The sequence below is a fragment of the Bufo bufo genome, chromosome 5, assembly GCF_905171765.1.
Source record: "Bufo bufo chromosome 5, aBufBuf1.1, whole genome shotgun sequence".
NCBI lineage: Eukaryota > Metazoa > Chordata > Amphibia > Anura > Bufonidae > Bufo > Bufo bufo.
Window position 1 is genome coordinate 8,005,826 of NC_053393.1, and position 21,429 is coordinate 8,027,254.

The 21,429-nt window shown below is 49.5% G+C and overlaps 1 protein-coding gene across 1 annotated transcript in view; it reads left to right on the forward strand.

Annotated features, from left to right (window-relative positions):
• Nucleotides 1-781: 781 nt before the first annotated feature.
• Nucleotides 782-21,429, forward strand: part of LOC121001180 (NXPE family member 3-like) — a 60,343-nt gene continuing 39,695 nt past the window's right edge. Inside the window, exon 1 of the mRNA XM_040432129.1 lies at nucleotides 782-811. The gene's annotated coding sequence lies outside the window, so the exon portion shown is untranslated. The remainder of the gene's footprint in view (nucleotides 812-21,429) is intronic.

The following is a 21,429-nucleotide window of genomic DNA, read 5'->3' on the forward strand; positions in this document are numbered from 1 at the left end:
CCGTCACCACCTCCTCAGGCAGAGAGTAATGTTATTTACATGGGACACAATGTTAAGGGGGTGAGGTTATTTACATGGGACTGCATGTTGGAGGTGGCTGGGGCAGGGTGAGGTTATTTATGATGTGTGAGGTTATTTACATGGGACTCTATGATAGAGAGAGGGAAATAATGTTATTTACATGGGACTGTAGGGCGGAGGGGCTGAGGAATTATATTTTCTGAACATACAGCCCCGTAAGTAATGATTCACCTCTACAAGTGTCTGTGTGCTGTACAGACATGATACATTATACTGTTATAATGGGGCTGACTATCTCCACAGTAATTACAGGGTTAACACGTGACCTGCCCAGTGTGAGAAAAGCAGATGTCTCACCAGTAACCATCACTATAGACGGCACAGAACAGAGTATATTCTCCATCACAGACCACCGCAGGGCATGATGGCTGACAGCAGGAAGCGCAGAATGGAGACCCCCGGATATAAATAGATTTACACAAGAAGAACTAGGACGCTCTGTTTAACGAGAAATATCGCAAACCTGTCAGTACAGAAAGGTGGAGATAACTATGATGAGATGGCGGGCAGGACGGTGGAGAAGAAGGGTAGGTCTGGATAGCAGAAGAGAAGTGACTCTCTGCCAGAATACACAGCGAGGTCATCGTCTGCACTTCTCAGGATTCTGACCGAAGGGGGAGCCACAACCTCAAGGAGCCAACTGAAGACCAAGGAAATCATCATGACCAGGAGCAAGAGCTTCCACCGAGCCGTGTGCCTCTGGCTCCTCATCATACTCATCATCACTGGGGTAAGAGGGCTGATTATTATATAATGTGAGCTAACCGGGGGGACCCCAAAACCAGGAGATGCAAAGAAAGAGGGAACACCAAATCCATGACCTGGAAATCACTGAGCTCCTCAACTAATATAACCAGACTGAAAGCAACATTACTACCCTGCACCCCAAGTGTCAGTGTCACTATCCTGTACCCCAAGTGTCAGTGTCATTGTCCTGTACCCCAAGTGTCAGCGTCATTATCCTGTACCCCAAGTGTTATTATCCTATACCCCAAGTGTCAGTGTCATTATCCTGTACCCCAAGTGTAAGTGTCATTATCCTGTACCCCAAGTGTTATTATCCTATACCCCAAGTGTCAGTGTCATTATCCTGTACCCCAAGTGTAAGTGTCATTATCCTGTACCCCAAGTGTCATTATCCTGTACCCCAAGTGTTATTATCCTATACCCCAAGTGTCAGTGTCATTATCCTGTACCCCAAGTGTCAGTGTCATTATCCTGCACCCCAAGTGTCAGTGTCATTATCCTGTACCCCAAGTGTCAGTGTCATTATCCTGTACCCCAAGTGTCAGTGTCATTATCCTGTATCCCAAGTGTCAGTGTTATTATCCAGTGAGGCTGGACGAATTAAGGTAGGCCGACATGATGGGTTTTGGGGTACAGGGCCGGGAGGGAAGGGGTTAGCAAGGAGCTAGTGGGACGGGCTGTAAGAAGGGGCGGGGTATAGGTAATAAAGGGGGGCAGTTGCGTGCAGTGCGGCGCCATTTTGGAGGAAACATAGAGGAGCAGGCATCTCCCGCCCACCCTCCCCTTTTTTGGGTTAGAGATTGGTGGGTTAATGATAAAAAAAAAAAAAAAGAGAGGAAGAGGGGGTTCAGAGAGGCGTCCATCAGTTAGTGTCTCCGAGCTGAAGTTTGCGGCTGGAGGCAAGATGGAATTGCCATGTTGGGGTGTTTATACAGTACAGACCAAAAGTTTGGACACACCTTCTCATTCAAAGAGTTTTCTTTATTTTCATGACTATGAAGGCATCAAAACTATGAATTAACACATGTGGAATTATATACATAACAAACAAGTGTGAAACAACTGAAAAGATGTCATATTCTAGGTTCTTCAAAGTAGCCACCTTTTGCTTTGATTACTGCTTTGCACACTCTTGGCATTCTCTTGATGAGCTTAAATAGGTAGTCCCCTGAAATGGTCTTCACTTCACAGGTGTGCCCTGTCAGGTTTAATAAGTGGGATTTCTTGCCTTATAAATGGGGTTGGGACCATCAGTGGCGTTGAGGAGAAGTCAGGTGGATACACAGCTCATAGTCCTACTGAATAGACTGTTAGAATTTGTATTATGGCAAGAAAAAAGCAGTTAAGTAAAGAAAAACGAGTGGCCATCATTACTTTAAGAAATGATGGACAGTCAGTCAGCCGAAAAATTGGGAAAACTTTGAAAGTAAGGGCTATTTGACCATGAAGGAGAGTGATGGGGTGCTGCGCCAGATGACCCGGCCTCCACAGTCACCGAACCTGAACCCAATCGAGATGGTTTGGGGAGAGCTGGACCGCAGAGTGAAGGCAAAAGGGCCAACAAGTGCTAAGCATCTCTGGGAACTCCTTCAAGACTGTTGGAAGACCATTTCAGGGACTACCTCTTGAAGCTCATCAAGAGAATGCCAAGAGTGTGCAAAGCAGTAATCAAAGCAAAAGGTGGCTACTTTGAAGAACCTAGAATATGACATATTTTCAGTTGTTTCACACTTGTTTGTTATGTATATAATTCCACATGTGTTAATTCATAGTTTTGATGCCTTCATAGTCATGAAAATAAAGAAAACTCTTTGAATGAGAAGGTGTGTCCAAACTTTTGGTCTGTACTGTACATATATGATTAAGAATTTGGGGCTTCTATGACCTCCCTCGTCAGGGGGTATGTTACTGTCATTGATATATACATGTTATGTATTTATTTACTTTATTAATAAAACGGCTGCTGTGGCCGATTTAATCCAACCCTGTCTTTGGGTAGAAGGGTTGGGGTTCAGATTATCTTACTTAAGTGAAGTGAGAGGCCCTGGGGAATAACCAATAACCCAATTATGTACCCCAAGTGTCAGTGTCATTATCCTGTACCCCAAGTTTCAGTGTCATTATCTTGTACCCCAAGTGTCAGTGTCATTATCCTGTACCCAAAGTGTCAGCGTCATTAATCTGTACCCCAAGTGTCAATGTCATTATCCTGTACCCCAAGTGTTAGTGTTATTAATCTGTACCCCAATTGTCAGCGTCATTAATCTGTACCCCAAGTATCAGTGTCATTATCCTGTACCCCAAGTGTCAGTGTCATTATCATGTACCCCAAGTGTCAGTGTCATTAACCTGTACCCCAAGTGTCAGTGTCATTATCCTGTACCCCAAGTGTTATTATTATTAATTTGTACCCCAATTGTCAGCGTCATTAATCTGTACCCCAAGTATCAGTGTCATTATCATGTACCCCAAGTGTCAGCGTCATTATCATGTACCCCAAGTGTCAGTGTCATTAACCTGTACCCCAAGTGTCAGTGTCATTATCCTGTACCCCAAGTGTCAGGGTAATTATCCTGTACCCCAAGTGTCAGTGTCATTATCCTGTACCCCAAGTGTCAGTGTCATTATCCTGTACCCCAAGTGTCAGTGTCATTATCCTGTACCCCAAGTGTCAGTGTCATTATCCTGTACCCCAAGTGTCAGTGTCATTAACCTGTACCCCAAGTGTCAGTGTCATTATCCTGTACCCCGAGTGTCAGCGTCATTAACCTGTACCCCAAGTGTCAGTGTCATTATCCTGTACCCCAAGTGTCAGTGTCATTATCCTGTACCCCAAGTGTCAGTGTCATTAACCTGTACCCCAAGTGTCCGCGTCATTATCATGTACCCCAAGTGTCAGTGTCATTATCCTGTACCCCAAGTGTCAGCATCATTATCCTGTACCCCACGTGTCAGTGTCATTATCTCTTACTGTAATTGTTCCCCCAGTTTATACACTGCTCAAAAAAATAAAGGGAACACAAAAATAACACATCCTAGATCTGAATTAATTAAATATTCTTCTGAAATACTTTGTTCTTTACATAGTTGAATGTGCTGACAACAAAATCACACAAAAATAAAAAAATGGAAATCAAATTTTTAACCCATGTAGGTCTGGATTTGGAGTCACACTCAAAATAAAAGTGGACAAACACACTACAGGCTGATCCAACTTTGATGTAATGTCCTTAAAACAAGTCAAAATGAGGCTCAGTAGTGTGTGTGGCCTCCACGTGCCTGTATGACCTCCCTACAACGCCTGTGCATGCTCCTGATGAGGTGGCGGACGGTCTCCTGAGGGATCCCCTCCCAGACCTGGACTAAAGCATCTGCCAACTCCTGGACAGTCTGTGGTGCAACGTGACGTTGGTGGATAGAGCGAGACATGATGTCCCAGATGTGCTCAATTGGATTGAGGTCTGGGGAACGGGCGGGCCAGTCCATAGCATCAATGCCTTCGTCTTGCAGGAACTGCTGACACACTCCAGCCACATGAGGTCTAGCATTGTCTTGCATTAGGAGGAACCCAGGGCCAACCGCACCAGCATATGGTCTCACAAGGGGTCTGAGGATCTCATCTCGGTATCTAATGGCAGTCAGGCTACCTCTGGCGAGCACATGGAGGGCTGTGCGGCCCTCCAAAGAAATGTCACCCCACACCATTACTGACCCAATGCCAAACCGGTCATGCTGGAGGATGTTGCAGGCAGCAGAACATTCTCCACGGCGTCTCCAGACTCTGTCACGTCTGTCACATGTGCTCAGTGTGAACCTGCTTTCATCTGTGAAGAGCACAGGGCGCCAGTGGCGAATTTGCCAATCTTGGTGTTCTCTGGCAAATGCCAAACGTCCTGCACGGTGTTGGGCTGTAATCACAACCCCCACCTGTGGACGTCGGGCCCTCATATCACCCTCATGGAGTCTGTTTCTGACCGTTTGAGCAGACACATGCACATTTGTGGCCTGCTGGAGGTCATTTTGCAGATCTCTGGCAGTGCTCCTCCTGTTCCTCCTTGCACAAAGGCGGAGGTAGCGGTCCTGCTGCTGGGTTGTTGCCCTCCTACGGCCTCCTCCACGTCTCCTGATGTACTGGCCTGTCTCCTGGTAGCGCCTCCATGCTCTGGACACTACGCTGACAGACACAGCAAACCTTCTTGCCACAGCTCGCATTGATGTGCCATCCTGGATAAGCTGCACTACCTGAGCCACTTGTGTGGGTTGTAGACTCCGTCTCATGCTACCACTAGAGTGAAAGCACCGCCAGCATTCAAAAGTGACCAAAACATCAGCCAGGAAGCATAGGAACTGAGAAGTGGTCTGTGGTCACCACCTGCAGAACCACTCCTTTATTGGGGGTGTCTTGCTAATTGCCTATAATTTCCACCTGTTGTCTATCTTATTTGCACAACAGCATGTGAAATTGATTGTCACTCAGTGTTGCTTCCTAAGTGGACAGTTTGATTTCACAGAAGTGCGATTGACTTGGAGTTACATTGTGTTGTTTAAGTGTTCCCTTTATTTTTTTGAGCAGTGTAGAATAACACAATAGATTACAAGGTGACAACACTGAATATTTGGATCCTCTTGGGTAGAAGTTTCAGTGTTCTGCACTTCAGGGTAATAATCTGTACGATTCTTGCTGCATGTCCTTGGGATTGAAATTGGAGGAATCCCTGGTAGAGAAGATGCTTGGTGCATGGTAGATCACTGACTAAATAACAGCACAATGTCTATGAGCTGCATCTACAGCCCAGGAAGGTGGGGCATAATCTTATAATTTGAGATGAGCAAACTTCTCAAATTTTGATTTGTGTCCGATTCATCATTTTTTTTTTAATTTGATTTGTGTCAAAATCAATTCTACATGAATAAAAGTTACTCCAATAGTCCTCAAAATTAGTAGATCGGCTGTATAAGGTTGGTAGTAGTAGTGGTATCAGTAATGGGAGTGGCAGTAGGGGTAAGGGAAGTGGTAATAGGAAGATAAGCAGGGGGAAGAAGTAAAGAGCCTCAGCAAGGCAGGGCGTGTAGAGCATGCAATGGTCGGCGTGTGGAGTGGTTTGTAGCTAGTAAACCAGGCAAGCTATAGAAACGGAATAGACGTCTCTCTTTACTGTAGTGAAAAATGGGAGTTGTAGTACATCCAACAACAAGGAAACACAGCCTGATCTGTACATAGATAGCTACATATGGCTATTGGCAATGCTGGAAGTTATGGCCCCCTATATACGCTATCTTCCTAAATTATAGTGTCTGCCCCTTCTCCCTTGCTATCTCCCAGCTTAACCTGACTAGTACACTCTGGATCTAGGAGTGGAGCCAGCCCACACCTTAATCTCCTATGAGGGCTGGGCCCAGATGAGTTAACCCTGGCTGGGCCTACATCATGCATAGCTATGCTGGGTACAATATAGTAAATCACAGAATAACATTACATAGCAGATACCCATTGTACTGTAGCACCAGCAGCCATATGGTACAGATTATGATGGTAGGCAGACAGTAAGCAGCAGCAGATGTGCAGCGACCAGGAGTACAGGGGCAATGTGTGAGTGTGGTGTCCTCATGGGTGCAGCTGTTGGTACTCATGTTTCTGCAGCTCCCTGGGCTGCTGTGCAGTGGCAGGAAGAAAGGCACCGGATTTCTTCAGGGCACACTCTGATGTTGAGGGATCTCCTGCCAGGTTGGCGGTACAGGGTTTTAGGTGCAGGGAAGGCAGGATCCCTGATGTTGTGATGCCAGCACCCTTGGGTGCAAAGGAGGTGACAGAAATAAAGAGGAGTCCGTTAGATAAATAACTGGAATATTTCCTCAGAATCACTTGCCTTGAGGTGACAGTTCCAGGTTCAGTTATCATGGAGGTATCACAAACACTTCTGTTCTCACTTTTGCTGTAATTCCAGGTAATAGGCTACGGTGAGGTCCTAACAGGTTTAGGTGAGGGCCTAACAGGCTCAGGTGAGGGCCTAACAGGCTCAGGTGAGGGCCTAACAGGCTTCCATGTGCTAGTATGAGAGCCCTTTATCTATGCTCACTGCGCAACTTTCTAACAGCCAGGTACTGGATATAATATATTTCTCACTTTGTTTTTTGCAACCTACAGGGCGGTTCTCTCTAGCAGCAGGCATCCATCTTCTGCTCCATTTTGTAATGTTTTCTAATAGACACAGATCCACATGGTCCATAGAGGAATGTGGTAACACACAACATCTGGTCACTGGGTGCAAAAGATCAGACTGCTGCTATCTCCAATAGACTTTCTCTATACCCACAGTTACTTTGGTCTGTGCTGTGTAGCTTCTGATGATTCCTCCTCCAACCTCCCTCAACCTGGCAACTGCCAAGGGAGCTAAAGTAGTAGCTACATGGTGGACTTCCCTCTGACTCTCACTACACACTTCCTCCCTTCCTGTGTCTAGCCTGACCCTTTTATAGGGGAACATACCAGCACCATCTAGTGGGGACTAATGTGAAGTGGTGGTTACCAGCCTGTTAATAGGAACTTTACATATTACATTGGAGATTTTTTTTTTTATTTTACATTACAGTTAGCACATTTCCATGAAACACAATTGCAGTGTCTCGCAGTGTGTTTCAGGATACTGCAGATGGACTTATTGACCGCAGCCAGAGGAGAGTGAAAATCCACATGGATTCATGCCCATTCATTTTTTATTAGAATGATGTTTTGTACTCTATCAGAGGATATCTTTGTCAATTTGGGTGTCACAACTAGACATGAGCGAAGTTTTCAAAAACTTGCTTCGGACGCTTCACCAAATTTTCTCAAAAAATTTGATTTGATCTGAATTTATTTGTGACGACGCGCGACTGGTGATGGTGGCAACCACATGAGGAGTAAACACAGTGGCCCAGTCATAGGGTAGGGAGGGTGGAAACCACATGAGAAGTCAAGATAGTGGCCCATTCACAGAGTGGTGAGGTTGGCAACCGCATGAGGAGTCAACACAGTGGCCCAGTCATAGAGTAGGGAGGGTGGCAACCGCATTAGAAGTCAACATAATGGCACAGTCACAGAGTGATGAGGGTGGAAACTGCATGAGGCGTCAACATAGTGGCCCAGTTATAGAGTCGGGAGGGTGGCAACCACATGAGGAGTCAACATAGTGGCTTAGTCACAGAGTGGTGAGGTGGGGAGGCAACTGCAACCACAGTAACAGAACACGATGGTGGGTGCAATCACGAGAAGATGGCAGTAGAGGCAGCAGGTGTGTGGCATCAGGCGGGTGGCAACATCAGAATAGTGGCTGAAGCAAGTGGCCAGAAGAAACGTGTCATTTTTCCCAATCTTTGGTGTGGCACACAGTATGATCTAGTCTGATGCAACAGGCACTGGCATGTGGAAATCCTGGTTGATTCATGCCTGATTCATCTTTAAAAAGGTCAGTCTCTCAACATTTTGCATGAAAAGGCGAGTTCTCCTTGGGGTAACTATGTTCCCCGCTGAACTAAACACCCGCTCTAATGCCACACTACTGGCCATGCAGCAAAGCTTGTCCAGGCCAAACTCAGCCAGTTGCGGATACAAATCAAGTTTGGCTACCCAGTAGTCCAGGGGCTCTTGGATGTGGGGTGGCAGGGTGCAGTCCAAGTATGCCATTACCTGATGCTCCTAACCTCCCATTCCCCTCCAGAAGTCATGTCAGTGGAGTGTGAGAACAGAGTGCTCCCATGCTCAGACCTTCATGAGGATGGGCGATGGAGCACATAGGCAGTGGCCAACTGACTACATAGGATGTCTCGATAGTAGTTGAGTTTATCCTCCCTCTCAGTAGATCAAAAAAAGGGCCCCTTTTTGGAGCAGTAGCGTTGGTCTAACATGGTGGAAAGCCAGTAGTCATCCCTCTGACAAATGATGACAATGTTGCTGTCACTAGGCAAGCATGCATCTGGCCATTTGCGCAAGGGACTCAGAGGGACTCCCTGCCTCCATCTTCACTGCATACTGCCATGGTGTCTCAGAGTTATCTGCCTGGCGTTCTTTATTTCCCTCTACCTCCTCCTTCTTCTCTCCTGTCACTTGTGCAGAAGAACCACCCATTTCTGTATACATTTCTTGTGCGTGAATGTCCTTCACAAGAAATCGCAAATTCGAATAATCCATCTGGTGTCACTGTCCATGTTGTGAGACTATTTGTGCACTTCTAGTAATTTTTTCTTGGCTGCAAATATGAGCTGAAGGTTTTTCAAATTCGCCTGCCATTAAAATGAATGGGACCCGCCTCGAACTTGCGGTTTGCGAACATTTGATCGCGTTCGCGAACCGTCCCGGCAGATGTTCCTCCATCACTACTCCCAGGTTGCTGCTGGGAACGATGTTGTCCGAGTAGTACGTCATTTTTACAGACTGACAATAATACGTACAAAACCGAAGATAAAATCGATTTTAGAGGAACAATTGTTAGGAAATGTTCTTTCCTGTATATTTACTTGTATATAAAGTGCAAGTGCTGGCAAAAATTAAAAGGAAGAGGCACTCCGATACAACTTGTGTATCACATAAAGGAGGGCCTCATTCACATTGTGGTACAATTGTTCAGGTAGTGGGACTTCTACACTCATAAAGCCTATGCACTAAGTGAAAAGGCTGCCAAAAATTACAAGGAACCGGCACTCCAATACACCCTTTATTACACATAAAGGAGGGCATCATACACACCCTTAAAAAATTATGATTGATGGCCCGCTGTTGACCCTCAAAAACATTTTGAGCAAGGGCCTGCTGATCTGACTATCTAAAATATTATGGACGAGGGCCTGCTGTCGCTTTGGTGACTCTAGATAACCTGGGCCCGATCGCACATCCCCCTGACATCAACAATCCATTCGGATGTCTGCCCTATCAACTTTCAATGTTATTTTCAGAGTGAACCATGGTGACCATGGGTAACGGGGAATCATGGTTACCACTTCCAAGCAAGGCAGCATGCGCACAAATTACCTATTAGATATAGTTAGGTGAGGGCCTGCAGGTGAGCTGACCCTATAAAAGATTGTAGGTGAGGGCCTGCTGGTGAGCTGACCCTCTAAAAGATTGTAGGTGAGGGCCTGCAGGTGAGCTGACCCTCTAAAAGATTGTAGGTGAGGGCCTGCAGGTGAGCTGACCCTCTCAAACATTGTATGCGAGGGCCTGCGGGTGATCTGACCCTCTAAAAAATATATATGCGAGGGCCTGCTGCTGAGCTGACCCTGTGAAACATTATGGTTGAGGGCCTGCTGCTGAGCTGACCATTTAAAAATTATGGGAGAGTGCCTGCTGCTTAGCTGACCATTGAAAAAATTTACAGTGTTCAAATCAGGCCGGGCCGTCTGAATACTTCTGCTAGGAATAATGGAATAGGATTCCGGTTCTATTTTGTTGATTTTCGTAACTGGGGCCATGATTTAGAGGGACGGCGGGGGGCATCCGTATTGCGCCGCTAGAGGTGAAATTCTTGGACAGGCGCAAAATGAACCAAAGCGAAAGCATTTGCCAAGAATGTTTTCATTAATCAAAAACAAAAGTCTGAGGTTGGAAGACGATACAGATACCGTCGTAGTTCTGACCATAAACAATGACGACCGGTGATCCGGCGGCGTTATTCCCATGACCCGCCGAGCAGCTTCCCGGAAACCAAAGTCTTTGGTTTCCGGGGGAAGTATGTTTACAAAGCTGAAACTTAAAGGAATTGATGGAAGGGCACCACCAGGAATAGAGCCAGCGGCTTAATTTAACTCACCACGGTAAACCTCACCCGGACACGGAAAGGATTGACAAATTGATAGCTCTTTCTCAATTCTGTGGGTGGCAGTGCATGAACGTTCTTAGTTGGTGGAGTGATTTGTCTGTTTAATTCTGATAACGAAAGAGACTCCTCCGTGATAACTATTTACGCAAGGATTGTGCTGACCAGACTCTTGGATAGTGAGAATAGACTTGTAGGTGAGGGCCTGCTGCTGAGCTGACCCTCTAAAAAATTATATGTGTGGGCCTGTTGGTGAGCTGACCCTGTAAGACATTATATGCGAGGGCCTGCTGGTGATTTGACCCTGTAAAACATTTTAGGTGCGTGCCTACTGGTGAGCTGACCCTGTAAGACATTATATGCGAGGGCCGCTGGTGATCTGACCCTGTAAAACATTTTAGGTGCGTGCCTACTGGTGAGCTGACCCTGTAAGACATTATATGCGAGGGCCTACTGGTGAGCTGACCCTGTAAAACATTATATGCAAGGGCCTGTTTCACGGTCATATTGTTGTTTGACCGTGACGCGGTTGCCGTGCAGACTCGCTGGTGGCAACTTGTAGTTTTTGGTTTGCATGTGCAATTCCCCTTTAGGTGTGCCTCCCTGCTGTTTGGTGTGCTAGGGGTTAATCTTCTAGCTAGTGGGGATTATGGTGTGTCCTGGGTGTGGCCACAAGCTTGTTATATACCTGTTGGCTGCAAGCTGGGGGCAGTGGTACTGCAGCCTTATTTGGTGATGGAGCTCTGCTCCTTGCCTGGGTGATTCTGCCCAGTCCTTGAGGACCACCTTATTGGACAAAAATTGTCTTTCCTTATGTTTGCTCCTGATTTCCTACCTCACTTGTTATTTGCTAGGTGTGGGTTTATGCTCAGGGTGTGTTGTACGTCTTGATAGTTGTTACATGTCTGGGCTGTTGTTGGTGTTTGTCCCTACATGTATGTTAGACGTTTGCCCTGTATGTTGAAGCCTGTTTGCAGCGCTGCTTGGGGCTGCCATGCACTGTGTGATCATGGGGGGCTCTGGCAGAGTTGGTATGTTGGATTCCTGTGTGGTTGTTTGTACTATGATCAGCTGTGTGTTCGGGCTCCTGTACTGTTGCACGGGTTCCAGTTGTGGAGGCTTCGGCAGGTGAGTGAATTGTCTTGTTGTCGTTACCTGCCGATCCTCTAGCTGTGTATGGGCTTCCCTTTTCCCTGCTTCTAGGCCTTTAGAGACTCCTGTTCATCCGTGTTTTGGATGAACAGGCCGTCTCTCCCCTGCTCCTAAGTGAGGGATTTCCAGAGAGACTCAGGATTTTAGGTATCCAGGGTATGAGCCGTCCCACCATCGGGGTCCGCTCATATGGTTAGGAGTTAGGGAGAGGATTAGGGGCGCAATAGGAGATGACCTGCTCCCATCATCCGTGTCACCGTCTAGTATTCCCTTCTCCCCTTGAAATAGCACAGCCAAATAATCCACAGAGCAATAAATCGATATTATCGCTAGTATCGCTGGTATCGCCAAATAAGTCTATACATTAGCCCAAGCTGAATGCTAGAAATACTTTACTGGAAGGCTTCACATTGAAAAAATACAATTGCTTTTATCCCCTGCTCCCATGCAAGGGAGACACCCACAACAAACATACATTAACCCATAACACAAAGGTTACAACCCACATAGACACCATGGTTAACATAATCAACACAGGCAGGAGAATACACATTGCCCTATGTCCTGAGAGACAATCGAATTACAACTTGGTTGTCTCTAGGACAGAGGACAATCACCAATACACACAGAGAGACAATGGAACAGACATCACTTACTTAAACATACAATGTCCCACCCTTTACAATACACATAGACATTTACCACATCCCAAAATGGCACGAATTAGACCAGGAATTCAAAAGTTAGTACAAGTCTCTTTGGCCTGGCTGTACTTATGGCTTTTCTACACAAAACCGGTGCATTCAACATGGGACCATAATCGCATGGTAAGAGGCTGGCAAGTAGTCCTCTCCAAGCACTCGTGGCAACCTCAAAAGAGGGGAGTTTGTCACATATCTTCCCTTTGGGGTTAAGACTAAACAGGTATCTGACCTCCTGTCGGTCAGTACCTAGATTAGTCGGGAAGCCCACCCACAAAGAAACATTAGCAGAGTTGCCCACCCACGGTAAATAGTTAACAGGGTAGCTCACCCACCAGGGACAGTACTGGTCTGTAGGTCCCAGGTTGTGGGGAAACAGTTCCGCATCCTTAGTCTCCCTGGTACAGCTAGGCAAACCGCTGGGGCTACTTGGGGAACAGAGGCCAGCAGTGTTCTACACTGATGCCAGCACTTCTGCTGGGGCGAGGGGGGTGCAATCCAGTCCTGTAACAAGGGGGTCGGTGGAGCAGAGGCTAGCGGCGCTTTGCCCTGATGCCAGCTCTTCTGCTGGGGCGAGGGGGGTGCAATCCAGTCCTGTAACAAGGGGGTCGGTGGAGCAGAGGCTAGCGGTGCTCTGCCCGGATGCCAGCTCTTCTGCTGGGAAGGGATCAGTGGGTATCGCAGGCTCATTCCCTGCCATCAGAACTCGGCTGGAGGGATCAGTGGGCATCGCAGGCTCATCCACTGCTCCCAGAACTCGGTTGGGAAGTAGCTGGGAAGGAGAGGGCTCGCTTACCTCCTCCTCCTGGTATCCCTGCGGAGATGGCTGGGGATCTGGACCGACCGTCCAGCATCCCTGTAGGACTGGCACAGAGCCCGCGGTCTCATCTGTGCCCGTGTAGAGGGGTTTGTGTTCCCCTTTTCCCGGTATCTCCGGCTTCTGTTGGAAGGTGAGGCCGGTTGCCTCTCTTTCCCAGGACTCTGGTTGCTGTAGGGCAGAGGGACCCAGCATCTCCTCCGCCTGGAACTCAGGTTGCCGCAGGGGAGAGAGACCGGTTGTCTCCTCTCCCTGTGATATGCACTGCCGCTGGAGATCTGGGCAGGCGGCCCAGCATCCCTGTAGGGCTGGTAGAGAGACCTCGGTCCCATCTCCACCTGACATCTGTGGGTCCTCCCAGGACAAGTCTATGAGGTTGCTCACCTCTGAGGTTGGTAGGCAAAAGAGGGTATAATTTCCAGGCAATCCTCTGGGCTGAGGGATGGTGGTTGAGCTAGGTTGAACAGTTGACGGTAGCTCTGCTCCAGCTCCCACTCCATGGTGACTAGATGAATCAGGTCTGGCCCCAGGTCGTCCGCTCGGGGAAGGTCCAGCTCGGTTTCCCTGATGTCGTGGATGTCCCAGAACCGACATTCTGTGGGGCATCCAAAGTCATCGCCCTCATCAAAGGCTTCCCACAGTAAGCCCGGACCATTATAATCCTCTCCCTCCGGCAGACAGTGGTTAGTCATCCATGGGTTGCGCTGGGTGGCATACCACTTTAGTGCCCGGTACGCTTTGTCCAGCCACAACTCCCTCCAACTCAGGGTCCACAGTTCTGTCAACCACTCAGCCAAGGGTTGCTTTCCTAGGAAGGGTGACCGCAGGGCCACGAGTACCTGGAGCCTCTGTTCCTCACTGGGAAGACTCTCTCTCCGCTGCCGCTGTACCTCCTCCAAAGCATCATACCACAGCCCCTTTCGAGTGGCATCTCTGTAGTCCAGTATGCCCTCCTCTGATAAAGGACATCCTGTTGGGCCAAGTACTGCTGCAACCTCCAGTGAAACTCCTCTTCCATGTTGCTGTGGTTAGGAACGCTGCCCGGTAGCTAGCTCTGTCCCTTGAGCTCCTTCAAAGCCAGGGTCACTGCACGAGTGCCAGCGTTGCCCTCCATGCACCATACACTAGTGCCTTCCTTGAATCCTCTGTGCAGGGAAAAAGAAGGGAAAATCCCGCTGCTTGCCACCAGTTGTGACGGTATCATCCGTGTCACCATCTAGTATTCCCTTCTCCCCTTGAAATAGCACAGCCAAATAATCCACAGAGCAATAAATCGCTATTATCGCTAGTATCGCTGGTATCGCCGGTATCGCCAAATAAGTCTATACATTAGCCCAAGCTGAATGCTAGAAATACTTTACTGGAAGGCTTCACATTGAAAAAATACAATTGCTTTGACTTAATGGGATGGCAGAACTCTTCCGGCTACCGTATACTCTTACCACAACCCCCTTTGTTCCTCTAATAATACTCAACCACAATCTTGTTGGTAAAATATGGCCGTACAAGGCCACCTTTATTAATTTAACATATAAAATTACAACCTTTTTTCAAACATGCATATTATTTAAACAATAATATCAAAACATTATCTTAACATTTTCCGCTGTTACCCCTCCAAGAGATCCTGGGAGGCAACCCAAAAAACACGTCTTATTCCCGATCTCCTTTTCTCATGACTTTCCTTGCCCTTGGCCGCATTCACCGACCCAAGGACACCAAATCCACCAATTCCAAGTATACAACTCCCCTAGGCCAACTTAGGCCGAACAGGAAGCGCATTAACCAGCTTATTTTAACTCCAATAGACGCGCATTCCACCATCTAGCGCATCTCTTAACCATGAATTGCCCCCCAGGATCCCACATCAGAAACTGCCCCACCTAAACCAAACGCACCCCTGATCGAGCATACTAAGAACTAAACTCCTAAACCAGGGCGGGTGGGAGGGAACTTCCTCGTTCTCTTCAACTCCCTAAGCTCCTCCCTTCTCCTTCTTTATATAATGCCCGCCAAACCACTCTCTAACTCCCCCCATTAACTACCTCCCTTCTTCACACTCTCCCGATTTCTTAACCCTTACCTGCCTGAAGTCTCCCCCCCAAGTCAAGCCGCATTCCGCTAGGTCTGCGCCCCCGCTACATTGCTATTCTGACTTAATGGGATGGCAGAACTCTTCCGGCTACCGTATACTCTTACCACAACCCCCTTTGTTCCTCTAATAATACTCAACCACAATCTTGTTGGTAAAATATGGCCGTACAAGGCCACCTTTATTAATTTAACATATAAAATTACAACCTTTTTTCAAACATGCATATTATTTAAACAATAATATCAAAACATTATCTTAACATTTTCCGCTGTTACCCCTCCAAGAGATCCTGGGAGGCAACCCAAAAAACACGTCTTATTCCCGATCTCCTTTTCTCATGACTTTCCTTGCCCTTGGCCGCATTCACCGACCCAAGGACACCAAATCCACCAATTCCAAGTATACAACTCCCCTAGGCCAACTTAGGCCGAACAGGAAGCGCATTAACCAGCTTATTTTAACTCCAATAGACGCGCATTCCACCATCTAGCGCATCTCTTAACCATGAATTGCCCCCCAGGATCCCACATCAGAAACTGCCACCGACGACCGCCGGTGAAACCTCACCTGTGGGAGTCACGCCACACCTTGAAAGCCATTTCTAAACCGTCCCGAATCCCCAAAGCCCACATATCAATCCCTAGATCGTTCAGATGTACTCCATCCGACCTCAGAAATTGAGGAGAAGCCGCCTCCAACTCCTGATGCCGCACCACCAAGCCACCCTGGCGACGAACAAATCGCCCTACCTCCTTATTTAATTTGGCCCGAGCCTTATTAATACGGTCCACCGACCGCGCAAATCGCCATGATCTCCTGGCTACTACCTCGGACCATACCACGATCAGGTCCGGGAATTGTGACAGCAATCGGAGCAGATCAAGCTTAATATCTCTGATAACATCACGCGACGTGCGGACGCCCAAGTCGTTCCCCCCCACATGCATCACTACAATATCAGGCGCCCGATCCAAGGCTACATAAGCCTGAAATTCCGGCAACACACGACCCCACATGAGGCCCCGCAGCCCGATCCACCGTACTTGTAGCTGCTCAGGAGAAAAACCCAAACGACGACCGTTCCGCCGCACGTCCGCCCGCAAGGCACCCCAGTAGACATAAGAGTGTCCGAAAATCCACGCCAATCCTGTCACCGGTTCTGTAAAACAAAAACAAAACAGCAAACCACTGACATTAACACCCAGCAAAACATTTCTTAAGGCCACATCTAAATAGCACCTCCATATAACAAATGTGGTCGAACGTATGACCGAAAACATGCCGACTCCCACCGGCCAATCCTTTTAATAACATTATCCCCCAAGCCCCATCGGGCCGCTTCAGTTGCTGCGCCAATCCGAAACGAATGCGACGCATATTCCTGGGCCGGCAACCCAGCTGCCCTCAAACAAGACCGAAACACTGCCACAAACTGAAAAACCGACAAACTAGATCCGTCTTGATGCACCAGCAAAGGAGCGGAACCACGTGGCCGCACTGCCAAAAATTCCTGCACACAGCGCACCGGACACAGCACAGACCCAATCAACGGCCGCAACCATAACACTGCCCCTTTCCCAACCTGATCCGTTTTGGACCTGCGCAACCTACATCGCAATACTCCATCCTGAATACTAACATCTTCCCACAAAAGACCCCCGGACCCTTTCCGAGTTGGAGACACCAACTCTGATATCCTAAACGCCCCAAAGAAAGCTAAGGAAAACGCCACCCTAAACAGCACAACCTCAAAAGACGAAACACAAATACCCCCAGCCTGCTCCCATAACTGCAACAACACTTCAAAAGACACTGGGCGCCGCGAATCCCTGCGAACAGCCCCACGGCGATAGCCTTTTAACGCCTGCCGCACCAAAAAATTCTTGGTAACGTCCGCCAACCCGCGCAAACGCAACCAGAAGGAAACTGCAGCTAACCTCTTGGAAGCAACCGAGAAGGACAACCCCTCACTGAATGACACCCCCAACCAATATACCAACAAGGTATGCCATTCCTCCACTGCATCACCCACCCCCACTTCCTCCAACAAACCTTCCCAAAGCGACCACACTGCCGAGTAAGACGACCACGTCCCTTTACTCACTGACCGCCGAATCAAGTCAGCCGAGACCCCAAGGCCACGCTCCAGAGCCACTGGGGACAGGACAACCCTTGAACCTCCGCTTCCAGTGCCAATCCTCGAAAACGATCCCACTGGAAACGAGAAAGAGAATCAGCTATGGAGTTCTCCACCCCCGGCAGGTGAACAGAAACAAAACAAGCATTCAACCGCAAACCTTGTAACACCAATAACCTAAGTAATCTCAACACCGGAGGAGACGAAGCCGATTGACTATTAATCACCTGCACCACCCCCATGTTGTCACAGTAAAAACGCACCCGTTTATTACGCAACCTGTCACCCCACAGTATTGTAGCCAACACTATCGGAAACAGCTCCAACAAGACCAAGTTCCCAAGAAAACCAGCTTCTTGCCATTCCACCGGCCAGGGCCCCGCACTCCACTGTCTACCACAATACACCCCATAACCGCCGGAACCCGATGCATCCGAGAATAACTCCAAGTCCACATTAGAGACAGGCGCTTCCATCCACATCGCTCGGCCATTGAAACCCACCAGAAAGGCCTGCCATACCCGTAAATCCTCCCTCACCTCCGAGGACAAACGCAAATAGTGAAACGGAACCACTACTCCCGCCGAGGCCTGTGCCAGCCGGCGACAAAACACCCTCCCCATTGGCAGTATCCTGCAGGCGAAATTCAACTTGCCCAGCACCGACTGAACCTTCCGCAACTGAACCCGCCTAGCCTGCACCAAAAAGGCCAAATCCTCCAACAAATCCCTAACTTTATCTACCGGCAACCGACATTCCATAGCCACGCTATCTATTTCAATCCCCAAAAAACGAAGAACCGTTGCCGGTCCTTCAGTCTTATCCGGGGCCAACGGTACTCCAAAACGAGCCGCCACCCGCTCCATAGTTCTCAACAAAACCGAACAAACCTGTGAACCCGCCGGGCCGATAAACAAAAAGTCATCAAGATAGTGTAACACCGAGTTCCAACCTGATTCTACCTTGATTACCCACTCCAAAAACGTACTAAAACATTCAAACAGCGAACAGGAAATCGCACAACCCATCGGCAAACAGCAATCTACATAAAAACTCCCCTCCCACTGAAAACCCAACAAGTGAAAACTCTCTGGATGAATCGGTAACAGCCTAAACGCGGCCTCAATATCGGTCTTAGCCAACAGGGCCCCCTGACCAAAACGACGTACCCACCGAACCGCCGCGTCAAAAGAAGTGTATGAAACTGAACACAACTCCTCCGCTATACCATCATTCACCGCCCCACCCGGCGGAAAAGACAGGTGATGTATTAAACGAAATTTTTTGGGCTCTTTCTTTGGCACTAGCCCCAACGGTGATACCCAAAAATCTGGCAACGGCTGATAAACAAAAGGACCAACAACCCTTCCTGCAGCAACCTCTTTAGCAATCTTCTCCGTCACCACCCCTGGACAACTCAACGCCGAAGCCAAGTTCCGCGGAACGGTACCATCTCCAACCGACTGACACGGAATTTTGAACCCCCACTGAAAACCTGCCAGCAACAATGCAGCCGCCTCCCTATTTGGGTACTTCTCTAAATAAGGCACCATCTCTCCCACCTTCACCGGCGTCACCCCTCTTTTGCCCAACCTCGGGTCCCTTGCCTCTCCCCCTCTTGAAGCACTTTGACAAACTATGGGCGCCTCCGCAACCGGAGCACTCATGTCTGAACCGGCACTCAGCCATGAACCGACAATGGCCTTCGTTGTATTGCCAGCAACAGCCCTTCCTTCCAACACCTTGACCCTCACCGGCCGAGGAACCCCCGGCCCCCCCTCGAAAGGGCATAGACCCCCCTTTTGGAGCCGTCATCAATTTCATCCAAAGACTAATGTCTTTATGATCCCATCTGATGCTCGGTCTGACCGCCTTCCTCTGCCTAAACTGCTCATCGTATCTAAGCCACGCCACACCCCCATAAACCCGATGAGCCTCCCCGATGGCATCCATATAACCGAACAACGCAGAGCAATGTTCCGGAGCCTTTTCACCCACCACACTAGCAAAAATGGCAAACGCCTGAAGCCAATTCTGAAATGTGCGCGGAATGAGCCTATACCTCCGCTTTTCCTCCTCCTCCCGCTTACTTTCGTCAGGTTTTCCCCTATCCAAATTAAACTTCTCTAACGGAAGCAGGGAAAATATCTCCACATATTCATCCCGCCATATTTTCTCTTTAACATCCTGCTTCAGGTGTGCACCCAACGGACCCTCGAAGCACACATAAACTTCCCCCTTAGCTGCATCCGCCAACCGCACACCATCACCCAGCACACTCCCTTGCCTAGCTGACTCCCCCACCGAAGGTCCCGCAGACAACCCAGGCTGCGAACCCAAACACTCCGGCCCAGCAACCGCTCCCGGACTACTGACTCCCTGCAAAGGATCCCAAACCGCCGCTGGAGACACAGCTGCTCCCTGTCCCAATTTTGCCAACAAAGCCAACATACCGGATACCAATTCCTGTGCTAAAACCGCAGGACCCCCTCCCCCCACCTGACTAGGCCCAGCAACCCCAATACCCGACCCCACAGTAACATGTCCAGATGTCTTCTCACCTGGCCGTCCCTGGGAAGAAGACCCAGCAGCCGCAGTTCCTCCACTGTATGACGCCGACGGGCCTCCACACGGACACGGCACAGCATCCGACACCTCTTCTTCAGCTAGGCCACCTGCCGCCTGGGAATGCTCTGCTTCCAGCTCTCCCTCCTCCATGCTCTGTCCCGATGATGACCCACCGCCAGGGCTCCTAGCGAGGGTGTGGGAACCGGGCTCCTGGTCCCTGCCTCCATGTTGATCCGCTGCACCTAAGGACCTCCTGGCCCCGGCCACCGCATTCGCCACCCTCTCCTCTCCTGCTGAACTATTCCTGCTACACCGCCGCACCGGGTGCGGCAGCAAATCCGGCCCACCAGTCGGCGCTCCATAGTCCTGTCGCCGGCCCACCTCCAGGGGCCGCGACGCGCCCCTATCTCGACTGCTTCCCGCCGCCGCCCTCAGCGCATGTCCCCTCCTGCCAGCCGAGGCCTCCGGTCGCGCTCCATCTTCCCCCACCGATTCGCGCAAGGCCGCGGCGGATCCCCGCCCGGCCGCATCTTCGCTCTCAAGCAGGACTCCCCCCGCATCCGCAGGTGAGTCCGTCGCTCTATGCCTCGTCAGGGGCCTAGACCCGCCGCGCGACTCTCTAACGGACCTGGGGGCAGGCCCAGCAGGTGACTGAGCCCCCCCCGCCGACCCGGCCCGAGCAGCCACCGACCTCCCGCTGCGCCGGGGGGCCGAGCGGGACGCCGGCACCGCCGCACTCCTCTGTGGGCCACGGGGAGGACTCCGCACCCGCCTCCTGACCGGTGGGGTCGCTTCAGGACTAAGCCGCTCCGGGGGGACCGAACGGCGTGTCCTGGTCCTCACCTCCATCGCTGCACTCGGAACCGGAACCGCGCTCAAAGCCCCAGTAAGGTGATCCTGCAGCCACGCTGTCCCGTGCTGCCGCGCCGCGTCTCTCACCGCCGTCATCAAAGCCTCCAGGTCCGCCATAACTTCCTCGTTCTCTTCAACTCCCTAAGCTCCTCCCTTCTCCTTCTTTATATAATGCCCGCCAAACCACTCTCTAACTCCCCCCATTAACTACCTCCCTTCTTCACACTCTCCCGATTTCTTAACCCTTACCTGCCTGAAGTCTCCCCCCCAAGTCAAGCCGCATTCCGCTAGGTCTGCGCCCCCGCTACATTGCTATTCTTATCCCCTACTCCCATGCAAGGGAGACACCCACAACAAACATACATTAACCCATAACACAAAGGTTACAACCCACATAGACACCATGGTTAACATAATCAACACAGGCAGGAGAATACACATTGCCCTCTGTCCTGAGAGACAATCGAATTACAACTTGGTTGTCTCTAGGA